Genomic DNA, 21,821 nt, shown 5'->3' on the forward strand with positions numbered 1-21,821 from the left:
ACAGGAGAGAAATAGAGCTGTGGTGTGAGGAGAACCTAAACTAATGCGCAAATATCAGCTTGTATCAGACGTATCTTGCTATGCATGTTATAACTCCGCATTATGGTATTGACATCCGCGAGGGAGAGAGGGAGAGAGAGAGAGATACGAAGATTTCCTGATAATTTTTTGTATGATAGGTGCTTGTGTGCGAACTGCCAGCCCATGTCCTCAGCTGTGGAGCGTATGTACTGCAGGGAGGTGGATGCCTTCTGGGCTCCGGTGGAGAATCTGACACCCAGACCAGACATAACATGCCTCACAGTGCCCATCAACCCTTACGCCGCCCGCTCCCGTCTCAAACACGGAGGCCCCCCTCTCCGCAGAGCCTGCCCACCCTCGCACATACCCCCAAGGCTCAGGTCTCCCTGTCCACGCCTCGGGGGTATGTGTGAGGGCGGGCAGAATCCGCCAGAAACATAATCCTCCTGTCCAAAATGAGGGCTGCATACGACCGCGTTTTTGGTCACAGATGAAGCCGTGAAATCGCGCTTCTTCACCTGCACAAAACGCAACCAGGCACAAAAACTAACTCCACTCCTTTTTCTGTCCGGAAAACGGTGGACTCGATGTCCTGACAGACTCGAGTTTGTGCAACCTGCACAAACACAATAATTCGGCATAATCACAAATGGTGAAATGCACTGTTAACAACCGAAAAAATACTAACTCACAAGTTTACTACCGCTCAGACTCACTACCACCTACTACTGCACATTGGGCAGAGGCATGGTCAAGGATGCAGAGTCCCTCTTGTGACGTAGTATCAGGCCATGTTGGGAAAAAAAAGCGTTTTTAGAAGAGGAGCTAAAAAGAGCCACTTTTTCCTCTGAATTTGTGCCCTTACATGTCGTGTAAACCATAATAAATTCTGAATTAACTTCTCATATGGTAATATTCACACAAGGTTATGTATATATTTTTTAAAAAATTTAACCTGCAAGTTGCACTTTAAAGCACAGGTTGCACCCTGTGACAGCGATGTAGGAGTAGTTGCTAAAACTGCTGGTCTATGTAGGTGGGGAGTGGCGCACTGGCGCATGTCAGTGTTACATGCTGTTTTAGGTGGTTTATGACCGCAGCAGCCTTTGACTGTATACAGTATTTATATACAGTCTACTAATGCAATAATCAACAGACCTTCACTCACTATTGGAAAAACACAGGGGAGCGCTACAGGGCTAACGCAAATGTGCATCAAGCCAGCTGAGACTGAAAATAGAGCACTTTTCAGCATGAGTATGTTCAGTTTAAGCTTGGAAACTACAGGACTAAATTAACGTTATAGCTACAGCGAGGTAGATAGCTAAATGTGGGCAGACCGTGGATGTATTAAGGAGAAAGGGGCAGATTTAGCTAGCATTAGGAAACTTCTAACATTAGCTCTCGGTATGCAGCTGTCAATGAGCATGAGCTGAAGTGGTTGATTCACGACCCCCTGGCTAGTGTACAAAGTACGGAAAATAAAACAATACCCACAAAAACTTGGTTCCAGTAATGACAGCCCCACTAACATAAAAAACAAATTTACTTGAGGTCCTTGACTTTGACGGTCCATGTTGGCCAGCAATCCGCTGCACTCCCGCTCCTGAGTCATGATGAAGATGATGTCGTTTTCTCCTCAGGGCAGGAATCTGAGAGCAGAAATTCCGCGAGCGCACAGAAGCAGTTTGAGCGCGAGGAGAAAAGCCTAAGCTCGAGCAGGAAATCTGTGCAAGCAACATGGTATCTGAGTGCGAGCAACATGGTATCTGAGTGCGAGTACACAGTTTGAGTAGAAGCAAAGTAGATCCAAGCGCAAGCAGAGGATATTTGAGTGCGAGGGCAGGGTTTTTGAACGTGAAATCAATAAATAATGCTCTCAAACTGATAGACCACTCTCTTGAAGAACAGATTACACACAGACTGTCGATCCCCTCACACAAGTAATAATGACACAAATCTAACTCCATACTTGATATGTCGGTTAATTTAGATGTGTAGTTTGCAGCGGGGTTAATATGTGTTCCTCTGCTTTTTGGTGTGTTGTGGTGTAAAACATCTGTGCACACACTCATTGCACACAAGCCATTTTTTCCAATTTTTGGTTCGCCTGGTCTCCTTGTGTATTAATGCTTGTATAACCTCAGCCCTGTACTGCTCAATCAAGTTTGTTTTCCGGAGATATTCTAAAAACAGTAACAAGAGTCGTCTCATGTGTTATACGACATGAGCGACCCCCGAGGGTTAACCGGGTCAGATAAATAACGTATACATAGCCCCGGGTGTCTGCAAAAAATACATTTGTATTATGTTTTAGTAATGCATCAGAGCACTTAATACCCATACACATGTGTATACATAAATAGCTGTAGTGCCTCCTCCACCATGAGTCCTTTAGGTTGGTAAAATATGGTTGATGTTCAGTATGTTTTTCAGCTATCAATGTTGATTGACTTCTCCTTTTTTCAGATGCACCCCTCTATTTTGAGTGACGAAGCCAGTCTGGGGCACACAACCCTTTCACCATCCAAGTTTGGGTGTCCTCTCTGCCCCAAATTTAAAACCAAAAATGAGAGCACGATCCAGAGACACCTGAAAAACCATATGGAAAATGCAGTTCATTTCCATGGTATGTTGATGAGAAGTATCTGTTTGAGATTATATACTTCTACATGTAACAGTAATGTTTAATGATATTTGTTTGGGACAAAACAAGACATTTTAGGCTGCATCTTGGGATCTTGTGATTTGTGGAACAGTGGTTGACATTTTATACGATTTTCTTACATTTTATAGACAAGCCTTTGTTTTTTTTCTACTTTTGAGATTGATATGGATATCTGGAATAAAAACTTGTTCACAAAGAGAGAACTCCAAGTCTACTTCTTTATGTTGCCAGTACAATAGTGTAATATTGTGTTTACCTGTATTCCTTAAATATAATAGAATACATCTGACAATATGACAATCTAATTATTTTGTTCATTTAATAGTTAAATAGTTACAATTAACCACACTGATGTAAGAGTAAGTATGACATTTGTTGTGTCCATGGTTTTCAGTTGTTTTGAATGACCTGATAGTAATCTGCATGTTGCAACTGTAGCCCAATAAATGAAAGTGCTCACTTTATTTAATCTTTGTTACAAATTAAACCAACTAAAATTCACGTGTTTGCTGATTTTCTGCAATTTTTGTAGGTTTAACTTGTTGGGGTCAATGTTATTCCAAACAAAACATGATTGTATTTATTAATTGTATCATTATTATTATTGTTATTATTATTTATTTTATTATATATATATATATATATATATATATATACAGTATTTATAATTGCTGACTGCTTCAAAGTTTGTAAATGTATTGCTAAAATAAATAATATAAAAAAGACAGACTTAAAAACAGACTTCTGGGTAAAAAAAACAAAACAAAAAACTGACTAGACTGACTAATAGATAGCGCAATTTCATCTTTCATCTGGGCCGGCAAGAACACAAGAATTAGGAGATCCGTCTTGCAAAGATCAAGGTCTACTGGAGGCCTAGCCCTGCCCAATCTGATGTTCTACTACTGGTCCTCTAATATTCAAAAAATCCTATACTGGCTACACTCCCCTAGTACTGGTGTACTCTGGAACACCATTCCTGCCACTCCTCCTCACTCTCTGCTTTAGTCCACTCCTCGCTTCTGGTATCTCCCTCTAGATACTCCTCTAATGCCCTTGTGCAATCTACCTTGAAGATCTGGCTCCACTTTCTGCGGCATTTTAATCTTCGTTCAGCATCCATGCTAGGGCCTGTAAGTGATAACCATATGTTTTCTCCCTCATTATTAGACTCGACTTTCAGGAACTGGGGCAGGCTTGGAATAAACACTTTTACAGATTTATTTGAGGACGATATGCTCTGTAGCTTCTCCCAGCTAAGGTTCAAATATGATTTATCTCGTTCTGACCTTTTCCAGTATTTCCAGATTCGTCATTTTTTACAGTCCCAGCTGACCTCTTTCCCACGTTGCCCACCCGATATGGTCTGGGAGGACACTCTTAAACTACCACACACTTCTCAAAAATGAATTTCCAAAATTTATGATAATGTTGTATTGCCAACTCTGCTCCCAAGATCAAGAGAAAATGGGAGTCAGAACTGGGAGTTGAACTGACTGATGAATGGTGGTCCGATGCTTTACATCAGATTAACCACTCTTACTCTTGTGCACGGGCAGCACGGTGGTGTGGTGGTTAGCACTCTCACCTCACAGCAAAAGGGTTGCTGGTTCGATCCCGGGCGTCGGAGCCCTTCTGTGCGGAGTTTGCATGTTCTCCCTGTGTCAGCATGGGTTCTCTCCGGGCACTCCGGCTTCCTCCCACAGTCCAAAGACATGCAGATTGGGGACTAGGTTAATTGGTAACTCTAAATTGTCCGTAGGTGTGAATGTGAGCGTGAATGGTTGTTTGTCTCTGTGTGTCAGCCCTGCGATAGTCTGGTGACCTGTCCAGGGTGTACCCTGCCTCTTGCCCGATGTCAGCTGGGATAGGCTCCAGCCCCCCCGCGACCCTCAAGAGGATGAAGCGGTTAGAAGATGAATGAATGAACTCTTGTGCACGCCTGAGTCTGATCCAGCTCAAACTGGTACATAGAACTTACCTTTGTAATGCTCGGCTGGCAGAAATCTATCAAAATGTGAGTCCAGTGTGTCCTCGTTGCTTCACTGGTCTTGCAGCCCTTTTTCATATGTTCTGGTCTTGCCCAAAGCTCAGTGGGTTCTGGTCAGCCATTTTCAATACTATCTCAGATTGGGTACATTTTCGAATCGAAGGTTGCCCTTTGCTCGCCATGTTTAGTGTGCCCAGAGTTCCACTCCCTTGTAACACATGTGTCTGACATGATTGCTTTTCTATTGCTCCTGGCAAGAAGGAGGATACTTTTAGAATGGAAATCTTCCACTCCACCCAGACACTGTGTGGCTTAGTGACACCATGTTTTTTCTCCAGTTGGAAAAAATTAAATTCACTCTCAAAGGGTCAACAGACCTATTTTATAAAAGGTGGCAGCCATTTTTAATTTATTTCAGAAATTTACCCGTAATTCCACAAGATTAGGATAGGTTAAGACTGAATTCTGTAACTACTATGTGCACTACTAATGTGGAATGTAGGTGTAAACTCTGACGGTTAGCCAGTTCTACAATATCCCTATATTCCTTTTTTCAGTGGCCTGCTGGTTTTTTTTTATTTTTTTTGCACAAACACCACCAATAAAAATGTTGAAACAAAAAAACAACAACTGACTTCCGGTATAGACGTCCGGTATGTATACAACTTCCGGCATGGACTTCCGGTATCTGTACATGAAGAATATTAACTTCCAGTATGGACTTCCGGTATGAATTGGATATATGGCGGCGCCCTTTTCCGCCATCTTGCTTGCAGCTGAGTACTCTTGGAAAAATGCTATAAAGCACACTAAAGAAGAGGGAAGACCCCAAAAAGCATAAAAGAATGTCAATATATGGTGGTGCCTTCTGTCATAGGCCAGATTAAAACTTTCCAGTAAATCTGGAACCCATTGAAATATGTTGAAATAAACATTGCACCAGATAAAGATGAGGATTGAACAATCCACCCTCACCTTTCTCCTGATGGAAAATTAATTAATTATGACTTTTTATTGTTATATCTTTAAATCTTATTATATACATAAATCAATTTATTATTTTAGATATTATTATTATTATTGTTATGATTTCTTCTTATTTGTCCTTATGTGCTTCACAAACTTGAGCTGGGTGACGGCAGGGAGTGAAGGAATGAAGACTTGGATATGTTTTGTTCCCTTTCACACAGATCATACTGTACTGACTGTTAAATGATTCTCGAAAATCAATAAAAATAATTTGAATAATAAATATGGTTGTGACCAGCTGAAGCCACATCATCTCAGCTGTACATGACTTCTAAATTAACTTCTAAATAGAAAATATTTCACACACTAAACACTTTTGTGCAAACCATAAAACCATTATCATGTACATACAGTGTGTCCAGATATCAAATGTATAATGTGTTTATTTACGTTTCCATAGCCACATCTCAAAAGTCTTGTTACCATCAAACCACTGGGTACTCCATAATGAATGCTTCCTGTATGAAGGTTGAGCAGCTACATGTGTAGGCTATCCCAAAGGATTACTGCTACTTGTAGCAGTGATGTGATGTGATGTGATGTGATGTGGAGTCAAGTTTCTGTTTTTGTCACTACATAACTTTACTGCCCTCTACTGGATTTAAGACATATGACATTTATCTCACCAAGGCCAAATGTCTTGTGATGTTATGAAAGTGAAAACAATTTGTGTGTCTGTCCTCTCTGTTACGCTCTTGGGTTCTTCCTTGGCTCATGCTGCACCCTTCCACTAAGTGTCATAGAAATTGGTCCCATAATTATTCATAATCCTGCTGACAAACAGACAGACAGACAGACAGACAGACAGACACACACACACACACACACACACACACACACACACACACATACAAACAGTATTAAAAGTATAACCTCCTTGGCAGAGGTAATAAATCATGTTTTTGATTTTAAGTTAGTACATTAATCTTCTGTCAATCTCCTAAATGTGTTTTGAGCTGATAAATATCACAGTGAAAGCAGTCAGTCAAAGACAGTATTGATGACGAGCCATAAAGCTAAGAAAGTATATCTTCACCTTCAAAATTTTAAACTATACTGACTTCCAGCTTCTAAATTAAAACCCTGAAGGCCACAATAAAACTCTCCTGAACAGACTTTTATGTCGATTTATCTAAATGTTGAATGGACTGCACCTATAGCGGCTATCTCGTCTTCCAACCACTTACTGTAAGCCGCTTTAACACACACACACACACACACACACACACACACACACACACTGGTGGCCAAGGCTACCTTACATGGTGCCACCTGCTACACAGTAACCTTTCACACACACTCACACACTGATGGAGCAGCCATCGGGAGTAATTTGGGGTTCAGTATATTACCCAAGGATACTTCGCTTTGCGGACTGGAGTAGCTGGGGATTGAACGGCCAATCTAGTGGATGACCTGCTCTACCTTTGAGCCACAGCTGCCCCATTTACACCCCTATTTTGCCCTGATTCAGTATTCTTGTAGCAGTAACTCTTCTTGTGGCCTAATGCATAGAACTCTGTGTAGATTCATGACAAAAAAATGTGTATAAGCATTCTTTTTGTCAGATTTATAAAGCCATGCATACACCTGATTTTGTTTTATAAATCTCAATCCTTGTGGCGTTGGGTGCCAGTGGAGGAGCCTCATTTCAACACCTACAGTGAGCCATGAATGGATGTAGAAACGCCCTGAAACATCTGTTTGCATATCAATACTTGTTCCCCTCCACCACTCATTAGACCTGTAAATGAGAAATACAGTACAGAAAGAGAAATTTCACCAACTGTTTCACATCGGTGAGGTTGTCAGATGGTGCCAGAGGAGCTGTCTTTATGCACAGTTGTAGTGATTTATAGTGTCTGCACCACTAATTCATCACATTTCTGCAAACCATCACTGTGGTAAAATCTCGATCATTATATTTGTTAAATGTTGGGAGATTGATCAGTGATTCATTCATAGCATTCATGTTCAAACAGACTTTACAAAGTGCTTCATAGGAAACCATTAAATGATCAATAACAGAGAGGTGACTGTGACTAAATAAAAAGAAATTTATCACTCATAAATAATTTTGAAATAACTTTTTAAATGTGTCTTTGATTGATATTTTATAGAACACCATGCAGTCTGCAAAAATAGTAACACACATTACACACATTATAGCTGCACATTCTTTCCTTCTTTATTTATTTTATTGGTGAAATATTGTGTCAAAAAGGGTGGTACATGTATGTAGAAAATAGGACAAATGCAATTGACAGACATACAGACAATAACATAAAGCAGTTATGATGATGTATATGGTGGTATGATAAGAGTCCAGGACAAGAGATTAGATTGTTTCAGGTAGGGTTTGTGTAGGAAGTGTGTGTGTGTGTGTGTGTGTGCGTGCGTGCGCGTGCATGTCTGCATGTTTTGATGTTTGTATGTGAGGCAGTGGTGTGTATATGTTGTTATTGACTGCAGAAAGGTGTATCTGTAGGTTAGGGTGTAGACTATGGGATGTGTGGCAGAGAGGGAGAAAAAAGGGGCTGTGTTGATTTTCTACAAGTCATTTGGAATTTTGAACAAACCATCACCTTATGTTACATTTTTAACACATCTGTCACATTTGTGGTAATCACATTGTCAAATTTTTGGACAAATTATCTCACACTTTTGAACAAATAATCACTGCTGTCACAATTTTAAACAATTAATCTGACACATTTATAAACAAATCACCACATCTGTTCAGTTCAGTTTTGAACAAATCATTACGTCCGTCACATTTTTTTTTACAAACCACTACATCTGTAACATTTCTGAACAAATCATCTATCACATCTGCAAACCCATCACTGCTCTGTAAAGGTCTTTTAGTGGGAAGCCTGGCATTGCATGCTGTTCACAAGTGTACTGTAACTTGACACTGATACTCTAATTGAGTCTTGCAGATGTACGTCGGTAAGGTGTGTTCTGTGTTTGTTCTTAATGAAGTTCATGAAAGAAAAGGCTGATTTACACAGATAGGATGAACCAAAAAGACAGGCAACTTTCATAGCTGCTGTGCACACACCTTTGTACTTTTCTGGGCCCACAAGGCACCAAAAGTTTGGTGCATCTTGTTGGGCTTTGAGGTGAATTTTACTTTGCAATGTGAGAGTTTCCATCTCTACCTCTCCAGCATCCAAGTTGAATGTTGCACTTAGTTGCTCAGCAATGCATGCCATGTCAACTTTCATGAAATGATTTGAAACAAATGACACACATGGATCCAGCTGATCAAAGTCATAAAACCTGTCCTCAAACTCTTGCCCAAGTGGGGTTATGAGTTGAGAGTACTATTTTGCAGCTCTGTTAAAAGCTCCAGATGCAGAAGCATTGTCATTCACCACTGACTGAACAGAAGGAAAGTGCAGCATTTTTCTTCTTTGTAAATGCACAGAGACAATGTTCATCTTGGCTTTAAATGCATTTACATTACCGATCATGTCTTACCTTCCCATATGGAAAAGAAATAGAAAAACCTTATAAGTTCCATCACCTTCAGTTTATGTTTTATGTATTGTGCATCATATAAGGCTTATATGATTTACTCTTGAAAGTGGCCACTTTTGCATTTTTTTCATACAAGAAAATAAAAAGAATTACATAAGAATCATGTGAAATCTATGTATGCAGTATATAAGGAAAGTACATGTCAAAGTATGTTTTCCATACATGTTACATATCATTTTTTGCAGTTTTTCCTATATGTCTGTTTTAAAGACATATGCTTTACATATATGAACAAATACCATTATATATATGTTTTCTGTATGTAAAGTCAATATATTTTGCAGGGGAATTATGCTTTATTTATAAAGATTAAAGATTAAAGTTCCACTGATTGTCACACACCTGAGTTATGTGGTAATCTAAGCCTAACCCTGATGCTGAGTGCCAAGCAGGGAGGCAATGGGTCCCATTTTCGTAGTCTTTGGTATGACCCAGCCAGGGATCGAACCCACGACCTCTCAGTCTCGGGGCGGACACTCTACCACAAGGCCACTGAGCTGGCTTTATACAAGCTCATTATATGTCATTTAATAAATGCAGTCTATAAATGTTGTCTTAATACCTGTAATACTGAAAAAATGGCTGTTAGGCAAATTTTTAATTCAACAAACTTTATTCGCAAAACAAATTAGGCATAGTCACTTACTGTATATTGACTAATATTTACCACTGCTGAACAATAATAATTTCACATGGAACAGTGTGTTTGTTTTCAACAATCTGAGTAGTGAAATTACACAACAAACAACAAACGGCAACAAAGCTCAATTTAAGGGGATGCTTTACTTTTGGCACGGAGCTCTGTGATCTTGGCATTGATTGTGAAGCCAGTGCTGGAGGGTAGGGTCCCTGGCCACCTCTCAAGAGTTGCATCTACAGTATATACTATAAACAAAAAATAGGGGGAAAAATAAAAGAACTTAGTAGAACTTAACCCTCTATGGTACGTATCATGATGCCAGTTGGTAAAAAAAAATGTTTGGGATGTTTTTTTGTCATAAAATAGACCAAGTAAACATAATCAAGAGATATTTTCAAAAAATATTATTTTTTTTAATAATTTTTTGTTGATGTTGCCATGCGGCAACACCGTACAATAGTGGAAATGAATGAAAACGAGAGTTTTGTTTATAGTTGTAAAAACCTTTATTTAAAAACTCAGGTTATAGTCTCAACAGTCCCCAGTAGCATCAACAGTTAAAAATGCATCTCATTTGAAAGTTAAAACCATTTAAAAAGATATTTTTCATAATTTCATTCAAATTTTTGCTATATCATTTGAATAATTGTTTTGATTTGATCTGAGTGTCTTGATGCTGCCATCTTTGCCTTACTGCTTGTGGAAATTTTTGAAGCAGTTCTTCTCAGCTGTGAGGCACAGGTAGGTCTCACACTTTGTGCACTGCACTCTGACAATACCCGTACAGCCTGGGTATTTGCACCGGGGTATTTGTGTGGGCCCTTTACCCACACTGCACTGTCACTGCACTTTCACCCTAACTGTCCTCCCTGTCCTCGCTATCTCCACTGTCCTCACTGTCTCCACTGTCCATGCTGTCTCCACTGTCCTCATTCTCTGGCTCATAGTCTTCATCATTCTCAGTGTCTCCATCATCCTCACTCTCCCCTTGCTTGGTTGCAAGCTGCTCGTTTTCTTCATCACTAAATCCTAATTCACCCTCACTACCATCTACAAGGAGGGCTACTTTGGCTTTCTTCCGTGAGGAACCATAAAACACTGTTGCGTTCATTCTGTAAATGGAAGAATAAAGTGTCAAATATAATCATATGCAATGCGGAAAGGACTCACAAAGTGCATTATTATAGTAGACTCTAGGAGATCAGTGTATACCAATGTTGCTAATAACTTTAACTTTACTACATCTAACATTCAAATGTGTGTCTGTCAAATTGATGGACCTGAAAAAATAACTAAATGAGTCCACATGGTACAATATGCTTTTGAACAATGTGTAATCCAAAATGCTATCAACATGCCAAGCTAGCAATTCAATGGTAATAATAATGGTACGGTGTTGTCATATGGCAACTTCCACATTTTAACAGTTTAACATTATTAAATGATCAAGTACAGTGTAATAAACTACAGAATAGTGAACTTACCTCACTTACTGTTGAGTATGTATTTTTTCCCCGTTGAAAAATGTCATAAAAATACTTTTTTAGATGATTTTTGAGGAGTCAAATGGCGAGGCTCCTCCCTGTGAAGAGGTCTGCAGAAAAGGGCTTCAAAATTCCCTCCAGAAAGTCATGTGACAAATTTAAACACTGCTTTTGGTTCTCTTAGGACCCCACCTCTCTTTCAATGCACTACATCATAAAAGGGGAGGTACTGTGTGTGTGTAGAAGGAATTCAGTGGGTTTGTTACCAAATGGCAACATCGTACCATAGAGGGTTAACAGTTAGTAGTCTGAACGAAACCAATAAAAACCAATAAAAGAAGGATCATTACATTATATTAATGTCTAATGGTGCCAGCTCTATTGCAGTGTTATCAATATTTATATATTTTGATGTACAATCCAAAAGCATAGTGGTAAAGTGGTACAACAATTATTAAAGCACCGTCTTAATGAACTTGGGTCATGTAAAAAGGGAACAAGTATTGCCATTTTTTCTTTCTTAAGTAAATGTGCAACTTATGTAAACTGCTGATCTTGTGCAAAATGAAAACTATTTCTACAAAAATGGGATGAATGATAGTCTTTTTCAATCTCTGCGTTACATTGAATACATTCGACAGGCATTTTGAATATTTGCTGTGTTGATTTAATCATTTTTCCTAACTTATTGGATATAATTGCTCCTAAAATGTTAAACAATATTACCCATGTAATAATTTTAGGAAAATTAATTAGTTTAGAGAGAAGAATATGATGCCTGGTTTTGCAAAAATGCTAAACTTAGCAACATTTTAACAGTCCTTTGTCATTACATGTTGAAAACCTGCTTTCAGTCAACTCATATGCTTTTCCCTTCAATTTTATTATCAGATGATGTTGTTTGTGGCACCACAAGTAAATCTTGTAAGTATTTTCTATAATACTTACAAGAGTTTAGTTTCACTGATTATTGTCCAACTCATATAAGTTTGATATTACATTTTTCAACTAAGGACATTGTATGTGGAATCACTGTCATATAATGTTCTTATAAGTACCCAAATCATACAAGTTTCATTTTGTACAAATTTAATAAGGATCTTATGTCTGGTTTCACTGTCATATGCATTACATACAAGTTTCAGACAAAAGATATACAAACTTTATAAGATTTATCTATATCTTTTCCATATGGGTTTGCCTTACAGTTCTCATTTCAAATGGTTCAGTTTCCCTAAGGATGTCCTCAGGGCCATTGCAACCGGACAGGCAAACTAGGCAATTGCCTAGGGCCCCGAGCTGGAAGGGGGTCCCCAGAGACGGCTGACATTGGTCCATATCAATGACAATATGATGGAACCCCTATAGACACTGCAACAATGACAACACGTTGGAATCCCCCCTAATGGGGCCCCCTACTAGCTGCTGCTTGCCAGTGGCAGTGGAAGTAGGGTGACCAGGTGTCCCGCACTGTGCGGGACTGCACAGCATTTCTGTCATTCTGTCTTTTCACGCGTCATGCAAATTGAGACCATGTCCCACATGATTGGTTGCCACCCGCACTAGCACTGTTGGAGTACCGTAGTACTATGGTACCTCACAGTACTACTACTGTGGGATAAGTTCAAAGTCCAATTGCAAGAGGGTGAGTGTCCATGTGCCGTCCAATAATGGTGCACGCTGGCCACCTGGCACTCAATATGCTGCTGGGGTGGTTTGTATCAAGTGACATTTCAGGTATTAGCTGAGCTATTGAGTATCTTTAAGCAGTGAAAGTTACTATTTATTTCTTTTTACTTGTAGGTTAGATTTGTTTATATGCTACAGTGATTTGTTTTCCACAGAGCTCTACTGTGCGAGCATTTTACTTGCATTTGCAACTAAAAATAGTTTTGCGCAAGCAAAACAAATCATTCAGGAGCACACTGTGCGAGTACAGATTTCAACCAGTAGCAGAAACTAAAGGCGAATCCTGCCGTTTGTGGGTTGAACGGGGGTCACAGACGCCGTATTCCTGTCAAATACGGCGCAAGATAAGGGCTTACCGGCGACGGAGAAGTCCGGCTCCATGTTCAATAATTTCCTCTTTGTTGATTTCATGACTGCCCAGAAATACCTGAACAGCCAAGCCGTGGTGGCACACAGGTATGTGATGTGTCAGAGGAGAAACAAGCTGTTCACATTTTTCTCTTTGTGGTAGGTAACAGTCCACAAACCTCACCACACTTTAGGGACTGTTCTTTACTTGTCAGGGGAGGAGGGTGGCTGGTTGATTTTTATTTTATTTATTTATTTTATTTTGATCCTCCCCATGTTAATCACTTATTGATGCTGTTTTTGAAGCATGAATAAGTCAATAAGTAATTTATTCCATTGAAATATCATTGATGAATTAGGCCTATAGAAAAGTGATTTATCTTTTTATAAATGACAAAAGGCACATCTGCCTAATTTTTGTTGTGGTATCGTGATATTACTCAGAACCGAGGTGCCTCTTGCCTGGGGCCCCCAGAGTGTCTTGAAACAGCCCTGAATGTCCTTTAAAATGCAAGGTCAAGTATCCACTCAGTGTCCTCAAGCAGCAAGGCGTCTTCCCCTCTGGATTCCATGAACTCTTTGATTTCATCCAAAAGTGACAAAAAACGATGCAAACCCCATCCCCTGCTGAGCCATTGGATTTTTGTGTGTAGTAACAAGTCACCATATTCAGCTGACAGCTCCTCCAACAGCACCTTGAATGACCTGTGTTTGGTTTTTGCGCAGATGCTGTTTATGATCCTCATGACTAGAGTCATCATGATCAAAGCTGGTAACCTTTGCACATATTGCCTGCTGGTGAATGATGCAGTGGTAATGCAGAAATTTGGGGAAATCTGGGTCACCTTTGCAGTGCACAATAAAGCCTGTATGTCAGCCCGTCATGGCAGGAGTGCCATCTGTCATCTCAGAAACCAGCTTTTCCAATGGTACCTTTATCTCCACAAAATTGTTCTTTACTGCATTGTAGATGTCAACCCCCCTTGTTGTTGTCTTTAGGGGCAGTAGTGTGAGGAGTTTTTAAATCTTTAAATGGCTTCGCCCCGCCCTACCTCTCTGAGCTTCTTCACCCCTACGCCCCTGCCCGGTGCCTCAGGTCAGCTGATCAGCTGCTCCTTGAGGTACCGAGGTTCAAGTGAACGCTTAGAGGAGACCGTGCATTCTCCGTTGCTGCTCCAAAAATGTGGAACAATCTACCTCTGCACATCAGACAGGCCTCCTCACTGTCTGTTTTCAAAACCAACCTTAAAACCCACTTTTACTCACTGACTTTTAACCCAGCATGAGACCTCGTTCTGTTTTTATTAATTTGTTGCTGTTTTTATTGTTTTTTGTTTTAACTGCTTTTTATTATCTCACTGCTTGGTTGTTTTTATGACCTCCTATGTACAGCACTTTGTTTCAGCTGTGGTTGTTTTAAAGCGCTTTATAAATAAAGTTGAGTTGAGTTGAGTTCATTGAGAAATCATGAAACACCATTCTGATAAAAACCATCAGCTGCGCTATACTGCTGCTGTCCACTGACTCGTCGCACTGGATGCTAAACCACCTGCACGTACTTAGTTTCGGTCCCAGTCCGCTAAGTTCCCAGACTAAGCTGACACTCTTCTGGCGATCGTACTTTGTTGTAGAGAGTGAAGATGGTTTCGGGACCATTCTTCTCGTCTTTGAGCACAGTGTTTGCAGTTTCCATCATTGGTACTTTCAGTACATCTCCATCCAAAAACGGTTTCTTGTTCTTTGTCAAAAAATATGCAGCCTACTAATTGAAGCTTCAGTTGCTTTTTCACTGGCCTCGTGAAAAAAACACTGCTGTTTGCCCAAAGCTGCCTTTAACGGCTTTTTCTGCCAGTAATGCCCTGCCAGGTTGGTAGCTAGCACTGAAGCCATAATCCAGTCTGTTCTCTGCACATCCATCACCGTCTGGTTTGGATCTGCCACCAAACTGGACAGGAACAGACTGAAAAGGTGTGCAGAGAGGATTATTGGGACTGATCTTCCCTACATCGATGACCTGTACGGGTCAAGGGTCAGGAAACAGGCAGGAAACATCACTGTAGACCCCTCACACCCCGGACACAATCTGTTGAAACTCCTTCCCTCCAATAGGCGCACTGTTCCCCAAAACCACCCATCACAAAGACAGTTTCCTCCCCCAGGCTGTCGCTCTGATGAACTCCTAAACGGTTACAGAGTGGCAGGTCAAACAACACTGCATCCTTGTATATTGTATATAAATATTTTTATTTATTTATAATTTTTTATATTTAATGTATAGTTGTATATTTTTTGTATATTGTATATTCTGTATGTTCTTGCCTAAATTTGTGTACTTATGTCATTTCTGGTACATTGAGAGCAAGTCAAATTCCTTGTATGTACACACGTACTTGGCAAATAAAGCTGGTTTATACACATAGGATACATTCACAAAATAATAACAGTTTATTGTACATGTATTTGATACAGTATAGTCATAATATACTATATTATGTTATATGGTCATACATTTTTATTATATTTTATTATTATTGTCAGCAGGTGGTTTCCTGTGCACATGAAGCCTCAAGAAATGAACCCTTTTCTGAACCAATTTGCTGGAAAGCTTCAGTGCTTCATGAGGCTTCATCTCACCATCACTAGCAAAAAGCTCATTCTACTGTTAAATCACGCTACATTCCGGTTGACTGACATGTTGTCTGGCATTCAAATGAATCCAGGTGAACATGATGGCCTTCAGGTTCCAGGGATAAGCACAACAATGACCACTCACAGCAGCCGACATCTCCCCCACGATGGCGTTCTTCTGACTGTTATTGGCTTACACTGCTGTCAATCTCGTTTTGGTGGGTATGGCGTAATTCTATGGGCTCTAACAAATCAAACGAGGTGTCAATCACTCAAATCAACCAATCTGTCGTGGAGATACGAGCCTCCAAATCACAGAAGAGAAAATCTGTTTCACATGTAGTAGGTGTGTATTGGTCAGTTTGGAGTGGGAAATACATGAAAAAAATGAAACGAACAGTTGTATGTGTATATCCTAAACATCATTAGGGATTTACAGAAAAAAAAAGAAAGATATAGGATTGTACATGACAAAAATCACATGCAAACATGGTGTAATTTTGGAGCGCTCGCCTGAATTTTCTGTACTAAAACCTCTCTAATATTCTCCTGCTTCACTTTATCAAAATCAACCTTTGCAGAGTTAATGTTCACATATTGTACTATGATTTGATAGAGCTTAGAGCTGCAGCTGCATCATTCCAAAGGGATACTTATCCTGAAAATGCTTTTTCTTTTAAGCGAACCTCAAAATTTTTCATTTGTGCTGTGTGCCATCTTCATTTACTCTTCACACACAACACATATACTGATATTGACACATCTTAACAAATCTCACAAGTGTATGACACCAAAAGTATTCAAATGGACCTTGTGGTTGCAGAGATATATTAATTTCAATTTTCGAGCAGAGGCCTATAAAATAGGTTTAGGGTCTAAATTAATTCTTGCTATTCCCTGACTCTTGCTGCTTAAAGTAGAGTGGGCAAGTTAACTGCATATGGGGAGATCTTATAGCAGTGGCGCTAATAATTTGGCAGTGATGCAGAGAATCACGACGATAGTATACATATGTGACAATAATCATATGTGTATAATAACAGTAGAAGTATGATGAATGATAACAGCAGCAGCAGGAGGCATCAGGCAGGACCACGGCAGCAGCACAACCACACACGCCACACTATCCAGGCACCGCTGCGATATAAGTTAACCTGCAAGACAGTGGAGCACAAAGGCTCCAGAGAAGAAGCTGAGTTAGTGACATGCAGTACGGCCGAGTTAGCAAGATGTAGTAACAGGATATATGAGAGAGAGAGAGAGAGAGAGAGAGAGAGAGAGAGAGAGAAAGAGAAAGAGAGAAGGACCCCGGTGTATTATAGGAGGTCCCCCGGCAGACTAGGCTTAAAGTCTGATTTATGGTCCTGCCTTAAATCAACGACGTACCTACGTCGTAGGGTACGTGGCTATGCAGGAGGCTCGCCGTAGCCCCCGGCGTAGCCTGACGTGCACTTCCCAAAAAATGTAACTACATGTCGAGGCGACGCAGACCCAGCGCAGACAGAGAGGGCTGTGATTGGTTCGCTTGGTAGCAACGCATTTCCACTGCCTCGATTGGTTCAATGGGCGCACATCCTACTTCTCCTCCTCCTTCTTCTGTTGCGATGTAGATGTTGCAGTATAAACAAATTTTCTTTGACATCCAACAACTTTAACTCCAGCAAGATTCTCTCTCTCTCTGTCGCCATTGTTCACTGTAACCGGAAAAGCCGGAAGCTAAACAAAGAATCAACTAGAGACGACGATAACCATTCAGGAAAGGAACGCAGCCCCCTACCTCTCTGGCGGTGAATTGCTCCGCGACAAAATGGAGTGACGGACAAGTTCGAAGGGTTCACGACGGCGTCACGGCAACGACGTAGGTACGTCGTTGATTTAACACAGGACTATAAATCAGGCTTAAGTCAGCCTAACTAGGGGCTGGTACAAGGTAAGCCTGAGCCAGCCCTAACTATAAGCTTTATCAAAGAGGAAAGTCTCAAGTCTAGTCTTAAATGTGGAGACGATGTCTGCCTCCCAGACCGCAACAGGAGAGGAGCCTGATAGCTGAAGGCTCTGACTCCTGATCTACTTTTGGAGACTTTAGGGACCACGAGTAACCCTGCATTCTCAGAGCGCAGTGTTCTGGTGGGATAATATGGCACTATGAGCTCTCTAAGATATGATGGAGCCTGACCATTTAGAGCTTTATAAGTTAACAGTAGGATTTTAAATTCAATTCTGGATTTTACAGGGAGCTAGTGCAGAGAAGCTAAAATACGAGAAATATGATCTCATTTCTTAGTTCCTGTTAGTACACATGCTGCTGCATTCTGAATTAGCTGGAGAGTTTTTAAAGACTTACTAGAGCTACCTGATAATAGGGAGTTACAGTAATCCAACCTAGAGGTAACAAAAGCGTGGACCAATTTTTCTGCATCTTTTCGGGTCAGGATAGGCCTAATTTTCGCAATATTACGCAGATGAAAAAATGCAGTTCGTGAGGTTTGTTTTAAATGAGAATTTAAAGACAAATCTTGATCAAATATTACTCCGAGGTTTCTTACAGTAGTGCTAGAGGCCAGAGCAATGCCATCTAGAGAAACTATGTCATCAGATAAAGAGTATCTGAGTTGTTTGGGGCCAAGAACAATAACTTCAGTTTTGTCTGAATTAACATGAGGAAATTGGTGCTCATCCAGGTTTTTATGTCTTTAAGGCAGTTATGAAGTTTAGTTACTTGATTACTTTCTTCTGGCTTTATCGATAAATACAATTGTGTATCATCCACATAACAATGGAAATTTACAGAGTGATTTCTAATGATGTTACCTAAAGGAAGCATATAGAGAGAAAATAGGATTGGTCCGAGCACAGAACCTGGCGGAACTGATTGGATAAATTTAAACCAGCTTAGTGCACAACCTTTTAGGCCAATTAAGTGTTCCAGTCTCTGTAGCAGAATTTGATGGTCAATTGTGTCAAACGCCGCACTAAGATCTAATAAAACAAATACAGAGACAAGTCCTTTGTCTGAAGCAATCAGAAGATCATTTGTAATTTTAACTAGTGCTGTCTCATTGCTATTATGCACTCTAAATCCTGACTGAAATTCATCAAATAAATTATTATCATGGAGAAAATCACACAGCTGGTATGCGACTACTTTCTCAAGGATCTTTGAAAGAAAGGGAAGATTAGATATCAGTCTATAGTTGGCTAACACCTCTGGATCCAGGGTGGGCTTCTTTAGGAGAGGTTTAATTACAGCTACCTTAAAAGACTGTGGTACATAGCCTGTTAATAAAGATATATTGATCATGTCTAATATGTGAGTGTTAACTAAAGGTAAGACTTCCTTAAGTAGCCTAGTTGGGATGGGGTCTAAGAGACACGTTGATGATTTAGATGAAGAAATCACTGCAGTCAATTCTTGAAGAGAAATTGGGGAGAAGTAATCTAAATATATATTAGGTCTTACAGCTGTGTTTGAGGGCAGATAGGTACTATCTGAGGACAGGAGGTCATGAATTTTGCCTCTAATAGTTAGAATTTTGTCATTAAAAAAGCTCATAAAATCATTACTGCTAAGGGCTCAATAGAGCTGTGACTCTCAGTCAGCCTGGCTACATTGCTGAAAAGAAACCTGGGGTCGTTCTTATTTTCTTCTATTAAAGATGAGTAATAGTTTGCTCTGGCATTGCGGAGGCCCCTCTTATACGTTTTGAGACTGTCTGTCCAGATTAGACGAGATTCTTCCAGTTTGGTTAATCGCCAATTCTGTTCAAATTTTCACGATATTTGTTTTAACTTATGGGTTTGAGAGTTATACCAAGAAGCGAACTTTCTTTGCTTTGTTAACTTCTTTTTAAGAGGTGCTACGGAGTCGAGTGTTGTTCGCAGCGAGCCTACGGCCCTATCGACAAGATGATCAATTCGAGGGAGGTTAAAGTCGGTATGGGAAACCTCTGTTACTGAAGGACATAGTATTAAATTTAACGACGGAGGAATCATTTCCTTAAATTTTGCGACAGCACTATCTGATAAACATCTAGTATAGTAATTGTTGCTGAGTGGCGTGTAATCGAGTAAAAAGAAATCAAAAGTAATCAAATAATGATCCGATAGCGAGGGATTCTGTGGAAAGACTGTTAGGTCATCAATTTCAATTCCATACGTCAGAACTAGATCGAGGGTATGGTTAAAACAGTGAGTGGGTTTATGTAAACCCTGACTGAAGCCAATGGAGTCCAATAATGAGATAAATGCGGTAGCCAGGTAGTCTTCATCAACGTCAACGTTAAAATCGCCTACAATAATAACTTTATCTGATTTAAGAACTAAACTGGAATTCAGATACAAATTCAGAATACGGGCCAGGAGCATGGTACACTGTGACAAATAAAAGTGGCTGCGAGGTTTTCCAGGTCGCATGTAAAAGACTAAGCATGAGGCTTTCAAATGAATTATAATCTAGTTTAGGTTTAGGGCTGATTAACAGACTAGAGTTAAAAATGGCTGCAACTCCCCCTCCTCAGCCGCTGCCTCGAGGAATATGGGTATTGTTATGACTGGGAGGAATGGATTCATTCAGACTAACATATTCATCTTGACACAGCCAGGTTTCACTAAGACTGAGTAAATCAATATGATTATTTGATATTAATTCGTTTATTAACACTGCTTTCGATGATAGAGACCTGATATTTAACAGTCCGCATTTAATTCTCCTGTTTTGTCTTTCTATCACAGAAGAGGATTTAATTTTTTATGAGGTTGTTATGCACAACTCCTCTTTGTTTAATTTTAGATTTAAATAATTTAGGTGGTCGGGGGACAGACACCGTTTGTATAAAACTATGGGTGGGTAACTGCACTAGAAGCTCAGAGAAGCGTATGGGACTGTTTTTTGCTATTAAGAGTTTTTTATTATTTTACAACAAAACAACATACATACAAATCACACATACATACAAACAGGACAAAACATACAACGAGAGGAGGGAGAAAAAGAGGGAAAAAAAAGGGGGGGGGGGGGGGGGGGGGGTTGCAAGAGTGTCATGCAGTATACTATGGAAGCGATTCGTGACCAGTATTTAAATTAAAATGCATTTGCAGAAAGGCTTTTTCATTTTAAGAATGTGGCTGCATTATTTGACTCATAAATAAAATTAATAATCAATCAACCTATTTGCATTTGCATTTTCTTCTTCAAGACTGCTCATTCTTTTACTTAATTAAAATGAAAAAGAAAAAGACATTTGAGATTTAATTTTCAAAAGATGCCCCAGCAAATAGATACCAAAATTCAATTTGAAATGTAAAATTTGAAAATTAAAATGCATTTGCAGAAATGCTTTTTCATTTTAAGAATGTGGCTGCATTATTTGACTCATAAATAAAATTAATAATCAATCAACCTATTTGCATTTGCATTTTCTTCTTCAAGACTGCTCATTCTTTCCACTTAATTAAAATGAAAAAGAAAAAGTCATTTGAGATTTAATTTTCAAAAGATCCCCCAGCAAATAGATACCAAAATTCAATTTGAAATGTAAAATTTGAAAATTAAAATGCATTTACAGAAATGCTTTTTCATTTCAAGAATGTGGCTGCATTATTTGATTCATAAATAAAATTAATAATCAATCAACCTATTTGCATTTGCATTTTCTTCTTCAAGACTGCACATTTTATGCCATAATCAAAAAGAAAACAAAGAGGACATTGCTATTTCATTTTCGTGGTCTGCCCTGCAAAATAGTGACCATAATTCAAAAACGACTTAGCAATCTGAGC

The sequence above is a fragment of the Epinephelus fuscoguttatus genome, linkage group LG20 (genome assembly GCF_011397635.1).
Source record: "Epinephelus fuscoguttatus linkage group LG20, E.fuscoguttatus.final_Chr_v1".
NCBI classification, from domain to species: domain Eukaryota; kingdom Metazoa; phylum Chordata; class Actinopteri; order Perciformes; family Serranidae; genus Epinephelus; species Epinephelus fuscoguttatus.